This window comes from Zea mays, chromosome 6 (genome assembly GCF_902167145.1).
Source record: "Zea mays cultivar B73 chromosome 6, Zm-B73-REFERENCE-NAM-5.0, whole genome shotgun sequence".
Lineage (NCBI taxonomy): Eukaryota > Viridiplantae > Streptophyta > Magnoliopsida > Poales > Poaceae > Zea > Zea mays.
This window is the reverse complement of record NC_050101.1, coordinates 20,174,668-20,183,599: the sequence shown is the minus strand read 5'-3', so window position 1 is coordinate 20,183,599 and position 8,932 is coordinate 20,174,668. Positions and strand designations below refer to the sequence as shown.

Here is an 8,932-nt window from a genome sequence, read left to right as displayed (position 1 = left end):
GATTTGATTTATGTTTCTTTCATACATATTTTAAAAAGAGTTGATAGGCTTAGAGATTATAACCGCAACATGGTGATTATCCTAGCCAGCATGGTTATTGTACTTTCTCCCGTGCATGTGAGATGAAGTAAAAGATATTGCATTGTTCATGGCATTGAGATTGAGGGTGCATTGTTGCGATGTATCTTCAGGATTCAAGCGATGCAAAAGGCCACGAAACACAAAGACATAACTATACCTAACGCAAATCTAGAGGTTATTATAAATATTATTTAATATATTATAATGTAATGGTAATTTAAATGTATGAGGACTGATTTAAATCTTCTTTAATAATATTGTAGTGGACACTTTATATGCAATTTTAGAAGGATTGTTTTAAATAATTTTAGAGTGGGTAATTAAACTCAACTTAAAATGTTATTTTAAATCATTTTAATAATGGCAAAGTGGGTAATTAATTATAACTTTAGGGTGCTACTTTAAATTATTTTTAATAATTACAGAATGGATAATTTTTTGAAAACAAAATAGATCCAATGACTATTATTGTTGGAGGTTACTCGATGAATCGTGAGACTTTTTTGAGCATTTCTCAGATTTTATTTTTTTCCGAAACGTTTTATTTCTAATTAGTATAGAAGGGTTATTTTAAATGATATTAAATAGTGAGAAAGTATGTAATTAAATTGAAATTTAGTGTGTTATTTTAAATCGTTTTTAATAATGGCAGTGTGGGTAATTAATCGCAATTTTAGGGGGCTAATTTAAATTATCTTTAATAATAGTAGTGGGTAATTAATTACAACTTTAGGGTTTACTTTAAATCCTCTTTAATAATGGCAGAGTGGTAATTTTATTAAACATATTAGATCCTATGGCTATTATTATTTGACTAGGTGAGTGCCTGTGCGTTGCAACGGGAACATATAATACCACGATAACTTATATACAAATGTGTGTTATACTGTTATGAGAAAAGGTCCAAGAGCACCTGGTTGGCCTGGGCAACGGCGACGTCGCCGGTGTGGCAGCGCGTGAGGTCGCGCCACCAGAGCAGGCCGTCGCGGCCCTCAGAGTCGTCCTCGGAGAAGGTCGCAGCACGGGGGGCTAGCGAGGTGGGCCAGACCCCGCCGCACGCCGAGAGGAGCCTGAGGAGCAGGCCTAGCATGCTCCCGCCACATCGCCGACCAAGGCGTCCCCGAGGCGGTGTGGGGAGGACGAGTAGTCACGGGCGGTGGCTGCGGAGGCAGGGTAGTTTCGGTGGTGTGGGGAGGCGAGGGCGAGGGTCGCAATCGGCCGTGTACGAGAAGAATGGTGGGAACGGAACGGCCGAGCGCTCGAGCCGAACAGGCGGGACGGGCGGAATTGACAACGCGGAGTTCGTGGGGGAGGGCGACGACGAGGTTTCTGGGGGGGGGACGAGCGGGCGAGGACGACAATCGGGAGGATGGGGGCGAGGGGGCGCCAGGGCAAGGGCATGGCCTCGCCCCTGTGCTTGCCCTCCTTTGCCCCTTAATAATAGGAGTAGAGATATGATTTTTATGAATAATATCAATTTTCTTACTGCCTTAAATGCTCAACCTATAAATAATGCACTAAACCAAAATCTCAAACAACAGATGTTCAACAAGGAAATGATTGTTTGTGAAATAAAGTTTTGCATTACAAAGTCCAAAGGGCTATTTCTTTTAGCCGCATCATGTTTTCTCTTTAGCATATCTTACCCTGTCATTCCATCTTTTAGTTTTTCAAGAACAATTATTTCCCCATCCTTAGTTTCTAGTGTTGGTGTTCAGCATTTGCATAACACCTTTGCTGGCACCGTCTGTCAGGCAAATGAGTTCTGGATCATTGCAGCAAGCAGAGCATAGAAGCGTTAGAAATATCATGACTTACAACTCTGACAAAACAAATATAGAACCCAGGAAAGGAACCACTACTGTCTGCTTTGGTACAAGCAATAAGGATAGCACAATGTGCAAAGATGATAGGAAATAATGGTAAATTCAGCATGTAAAATAAAACAGCACTGACAAAATACATATTTAGACCATTGTTCAATATAAATCATGCAAACAAACTTTGAACGTCTCTTGATAGTGAAATGAGGCAATGAAAGGATCAAAACACCACGCGTTACAAAGCAGGCATAAGATAATAAAAGATGTAGTATGTTACAGGGTAGAGCAAGATGATACAAAAAATAGATCCTACAGTTCAAATAAATAGATCCCTCGTCAGCGACAGAGACCGCGATGGAGCCCCAGTCGACGCTGTAGAGGACGGAGGTGGGGCGCACGTGGAGTAGCACGACGGCGTTCTCGGGGAGGAGGTAGTTCTGCACGGTCCACTTGCCTGCGATGGCGATGTGGCGGTGCGGGGAGGCCGTGTTGGTCCCGACAAGCGAGGAGAACAAGAATCACGGGGAAGAAGGCTGAATCGCTGCCGCCTGTGGCCATGGCCTCCTGCCAGATCTTCTCGCCGGAGCCTGCGCTCGCCTAGGCCCGATCGACGAAGATGAGGAGGAGCTCGGGGCATAGCTAGCCATGGAGTCCATGATGCGGATGGAGGAGGTGGAGGGTCCACATGTTGGTGATGGTGGCGGAGGGGAAGAAAGGGGACAGCGACAGCAGCGAGACGTGGAGGCGCTTGACGGCGGCGGGTAGTACGCGAGGAAAACTATCCCGAAGTCGCCGTCCCCGAGCTTGCGTGCCGGGTCGAAGCCCGCGGTGGTGGAGCGCAGCTGCTTGTAGGTGGCGGCGCACAGTGGGTTCGTGGGAGAATGGCGATGCAACCGCAGACGGTCTAGGGTTTGGAGGCGAGAATGACAGAACAAGGATATGAATGACAGAACAGGGAATGTGAATGGCAGAACAAGGAATGGCAGCCTACCCCTTGCAGCCTTAATAAGTAGTATAGATATATATCCGTGCGTTGCTACGGAGTCAACATGTTATATTAAGATATATTGAGATACACAAGGACTAATTATCATTCTATGCTCTTGTTAGCGTCTTTTAAATGTTAAAGAGGTTTACATACCTTAAAAAATATATTCGTATATGTTCGTACTTTGACATGGAAATTAATTTGCCATGGAAATTAAAAAGAAAATCACCAAATTTATGCGATAGTTTGTTGTAAGATATAAATATTATAAAAAAATTCAGATAAAAAGTATTACAGAAAAGGCATAGTAATCTATTACATTGTTGTAGAGAATGCAAGGAAGCACAACACAAAACAGGTGTTTTTCAAATCGCACACATGTGTCATCAATTCCAACACCACTCCATCTCATTTCTAGGATGCTTGTAGTAAAAATGCAGATGAAAAGTGACATGAACCCTAGGCTGGCAACATTATTCAGCAGCAGCAGATCAAACAGTGAACATAAGCTTCAGACATTCCGCAATATACAGAAATAAGTCGCTTAAACACAGAATAAGAGCACTTTAATTTGAACTGATCTTTGAGAAAAATGTGATAGTTTTTGTTAGCAACTTTTATGTATATTGATAGTCACTTGTGTTCCAAAAGAAGCTGCTTCCTTCAGCTGAGTATCCATGTGGAAGATGAGGTCCATAGATGACGTCTTCAGAATGTGGGAGATGAGGTCCATAAACAACGTTCCCATTCATAAGTGTCATTTGGTTCACCTGCGGTGTTGCTTGATAAGCATTTGGAGCATTAACTTGATTGGGGGCGTTAACATGGGGATGAATATTTGCATTGGTATCCTTCTGGTTAGCCTTTGGCTTGCTCCTAGCAGTCCGTTTGTTCTCCACAGGACTGTCTGCAGTCAGCCTGCCCATTTGCTGCTGGATTTCATTCAGTGGACTACTGGACAGTTTTGACCTGACGCTTCTTTTGGAGCTAGAGGACTTGTACTCAAGACGGTACAAGGCGAGGGCATCAGACTTTTGATGTTCCAATTGGCTAATCCCATGCAGGTTATTGAACTGATCTTCATTAGTTCAGAAATATTTATTTTGTAATCATCACCACAAAGAAAATCATCAATACAAAGTTCACGGTCTATATCTATATAGTACATCTGCAAGCAAAGTAAGATAGGGTTATTAAAGATATCAATAGAGATGGTAAAAGAAACATGATACACTACATGCACCCAAAAAAATGGGATGGAATGAAATGGCCTATTGCCAGCTAACTCAATCCCTGCCAGTTATTGAACAAATCATCAGATGCAGTGCAGACTGGCGATGTAGATGCAGCTAAAACATATACTATTCTCCTTTTTTAAAAAAAACAAAACAAAAGGGAACAAGAATACTAAAAATCATGATAAATTTTCAGTGGTATTGTTGTGTTCATTTTATTTCAATATGGTATGTTACAGTTACACAGATCTTGATCCTATCCACCATTCCTTTTATTTTCAGTGGTTATCTTCACTTGCATGTATTTATGCAGAATTCTAATAGAAACAACAGATTGAATAAAATGATACTTGCACTAAACTAACCAATTTTGCAAATGGTGCTGGAATTCAGTTAAGTGGCATCAATCCAATGTATATAATGAAAATCACTATTCGAATAGTTAGATCAATTGCATGGAAGCAATAATTAATATGCACTGGAAAACAAACTGATTCAGAATGGAATGGGTTAGCCTAATCTTTTAAATTAGAATGCCATAGTAGTACTCTAAATGAATAACTCATCAAGATCTTGCGCACAACACGCCGCCTCAGTTGCCGCATGTCGGGGCTCTGAGGGGGCCATGGTGACTGGCTTTTAGATCAAGATCTTGCATATTATGTTAGTGATTCTCCGGCTATCAGGTTATTAGTGCATCAGAGAACCACTCATTCAATATAACGACATTTGTTTCAGAACCAAGGGAGTAATGAGTATGCACAAATTCTTCTGGTTCTAAATACCAAAAAAACTAAAAATGAGGAGGTCTCCTCAGATTAAAGTCGCTTTGGACCTATGATCGCTTTGCAAGGACCATACATGCTCGTCAACCAGAAAAGATCAAGAGCAGAGCTGCATCTTGCTGACAGCTTATATACAACTCAAATGCACTGCATGCAGTTGATAAGCCGATATATTCAGAGATGTTCCTTAAATAAAAGGGAGAAAAAGGAGCAAGGAGAAGCAAAGGCAATGTCAAAAAGAAAAAGCTCTCAAGGTCGAGCATCTCAAGACGAAGAAAAGCAATCACAACCCAGACCACCACAGCAGTATAAAGCAAATCTGAACTTGCAGAGTGTGCTAAGGTTTCAGCAGTACCTGATGAGTTGGCGACTGGAACCAGAAGCGCCAGGAGCAGCTCGGCGGCAGCTACAGCCTGCAGCCCGACCTCTTTGGCTTGCCTGTATAATCGACAAAACAACAAATTTTGCATTTTTGGGGGGAGTAAGTTGCAGAATTTGAACAAGGTAATACGAAATAAAAATGTTATGTACAAAATACAAAAAAATAGAGAGAACCGAGAAAATATGAGAAGAGCTTTTGAGCAAGCAACAAAAATTGAAAAAAACAAGGAAGCTGAACTCCATCTCGAGGCTTCGTACCCGCGTCACCTGGGCCAGTGCCTGGGCCCGCACAGCCACCACCGCCTATATTGCTGCTGGGGCGACACCTGCTGCGCAGCCTGCGACGGCGACCTGCCAAAAGATAATTTTGTGCAGCACTTCTGATCAAGTTTGACAAATCAAACAACAACAACAAAATATCAGGAAAGTAAATCAAAAGTAAACACCATAATATACAGAAAGTCAAAAATATTGACATCCAAGAAAACATTTCTCTAACGTCAAGTAGGGCCTATGAAATTTCATAACACTTTAGATTTGCAGTTGTCCATAGCATTCACAAGATCAGTGAAACTTCCTAACACTTCATTAAGTGCTGTGGGCCTGTGACAGCTATTTTAAACTGTTATTTGCATTTGTCCAAGGCACAAAACAATATGATACAACAATAAATCTGTATCGGATTCTCACCTATATGAAGGGGAAATATTGGGGTTATAATATATACTCCCTCCATCCCAAAAAATAGGGCGTATAAAGTTTTGGATTTTGTCTCAAAAAACAAGGCGTATTAGTATTTGTATCCTATTCTAGACGCACTTACCCTTCTACCTGGATGCTGGGCGCCTTGCATTATTTTAGTAAGTGGTGGGAGCCTAATTGCATGTATGATTATTTTCCTACCGTGCATGCATGTTTCCTTATGTGGCTGAACACACAACGTGACGCAATATTCTTTCCACTCATGCATGCTTTGTCCTTTGTCCGTTAAGGCAGGCCAGGAACGATTACAGGCCCTCCTCTCAATTAATTTCCATTCCATACACCATGTCCATTAATCTAGCATAGGGGCATTAGAGAAAAGAAAAGTATCGTAAAGAGCTGCATTAATATTTGTGAAAAAAATTATGCGCCCTATTTTTTGGAATAGAGGGAGTATGACATAATCAATTTTTCTATGTCAATTTTAGTGTTCTTGCGTTCACGCGGTCCCAGTATCATGTGTTCACGTGGTCCAGTCAGGACATGACTCCAAAGACTTGGTCCATGGTAGCAGAGACAAAAACGTTTTGGGGCTGTTATGGACAAGGCTAGCAGAGACAAAAACATTCTATCAATTTTTCTTGATAGAATCTGCAGGCTTGGAGGTAGCAGAGACAAAAACATCAGGACTCGATAATTCAAACTGCTTCTGATTCACAGAACAGTGTGCGGGCACAAAAATGGTGTCAACTTTTGGGGCTGTTATTAATTAGTTTGCTCACAGCAATCTGTGATTCAGTTATTATCCGAACTTGCAGCTGTTGTCAAAAGTATGAATGCATAATGATAGTCAAAGAATCAGCACATAGATGGTAAGTCGATCTAGACAAAAATACATACACCCTGTCCATTAGCTATCTGTAAGATTGTATTTGAATTCAAACCGCACCCTATATTCTGACCCTTTGGATGCAATTCAGTATTTCATTCACTTGCAATGCTAAATTTATTGATATCAGCTCATACCCAACAATACACTTGAACCGAATATTCACCCCTAGGTACAGAATAAGAATATGCAAGCGGACTCATATCAATTTGTACTTATTTGATTTCATATGTTTGGGATAAGCATAATAATGTACGGAAGAGTTCATAATCTCACCACATCAATGGTGCAAAAATTATGGCAAAGGCGTAAGCATATATAAAAGTAAAATGTAAAACTAAAGTATGATTCGTACAACACAACATATAAGAATATATGACAAACAATTTCGTATCTAATTTATTATGTAGACAAATTGCAAATTAAAATAATCACCTCTCATATGTTGATTGGCTTTATCCTCTCCCATTCAATATAGTTTGCCTGGTCTTTATCTGTCTTCCACATTTGAAATCAGTGTTCGATGTATCCAAACCCACATTTTGGACCTACCATATTGTACTCATCCAGCCATTTCTCTTCCTCGCAAGCCAGCAGCCACTTGTTTATCTTCTCCATGATTTCTCTCCTGGACGGCTCCTCCCTGGCTTTCCGCTATCTGTTCGTCAATGCTGGTCAGGAGCTTAGAAGGATTCACGAGACCTGGTAAATTTTGTCAGCGTTAAAAATATCAAGCCATCTGAACCAGAGTCGATCAGTAAGTACATGTACTGTAAACAGGAATGTCAGATTCTGCAGAGACCATGTCACGACAGGTAGGGAAAACCACATGATGGCTCATCAGATTCGCAAATTCATTTCTTGGTACTGAGATTGAATCGAACCGATGTACTTGAAAAAAGAAGAAGGAAAGAACAATCAGGGCCCATGTAGGCTTGCAGATCCCATTTCACCCTCGCATGGCACCCGACAAGGAGGATGTACGCCGTCTCCACTCCTTTGCCTCATCCTCCTCACTGCTGCCAGCCACTATTTCCACTTCACCGTTCCCTTCCTCGTTGCCGGCAAGGAGGTTGGTGTGCGCGCTGACTGACAGCGTGATGTTACGGTTGGACATCGCGCCCCTCATGCGCAGCCTCAGCGCCGATGCTGTGGAGCTACCAGCGCGCTGGTACGCATAGTGGAAGCGGTCGGACCCGGACTCCGCATATGCGCCGTGGTAGTACGGTTGCTGCCCCCGCGACGTCGCCGGGGAGGCGGGGAGGACGAGCCAACGGCCAACGCACAGCTTGTAGTGCCTGTACACACACCCAATGCCTTCAGCGCCATGTCCTTGAACTGAAACCCACGAAAATCCCCCACCACTCATAGTGCCCAGCTCACACCTCACAGCATCAAAGCAAATTTTCTACCGAACATTTGAAAACACATTGAGATTTTGGAGAAATTCAACCATTTCAACGCCTCAAAAACCCCAAGCCCCCAAAGCATGCCAAATCCGTACCAGTTTCTGCTTCTCCCGGACGAAGTCAAGGTACATTCCTGAAGTGGGTTAAATCCATGAACCCCGCCGTGGTGACCATCGTTGAGAAGGAAGCCAACAGCACCGGCAGCGACGACTGCTCCGATGACCTGCCATAGCGGGTGACCGCGGCGATGGGCTACTACTCGACGGTGTTCGATGCCCTAGAGGCGACGGTGCCGTCGGGCAGCGCTGACCGCCTCTTGGTGGAGAGCGAGGTCCTCGGCAGAGAGATCGACGCGACGCTGACGCCGGGCCACGTCGGCGAACACTCACGGGGTTCGATGCGTGGGCCTGTGAAGCGTCCCAATCCTCTGAAATACTAATCCCAGTAGACTAGTATACATATTTAATTATTTATACATCAGATGGTTCTAGATCTGCTGAAACGAGACAAACCTATACAGGTGGCGATCAACTTTAAGAGTTGGTCCACAACTCGAGACATATCATCAGAGTGGGGCTGAAGCAGCCCAATATACGCAGCGAAACAAATCAGCGGTCTAACAGCCACATGCATGGTTGG

The 8,932-nt window shown here is 42.8% G+C and overlaps 1 long non-coding RNA gene across 1 annotated transcript; it reads right to left on the bottom strand.

Annotated features, from left to right (window-relative positions):
• Positions 1-3,137: 3,137 nt before the first annotated feature.
• On the bottom strand, positions 3,138-8,705 carry LOC103629081 (uncharacterized). Its single transcript, XR_554108.2, has 5 exons — positions 8,389-8,705; positions 7,320-8,182; positions 5,552-5,644; positions 5,268-5,350; positions 3,138-4,060 (listed from the first exon to the last, which is right to left on the bottom strand). It is a non-coding gene; the product is annotated as an uncharacterized lncRNA (long non-coding RNA).
• Positions 8,706-8,932: the final 227 nt, after the last annotated feature.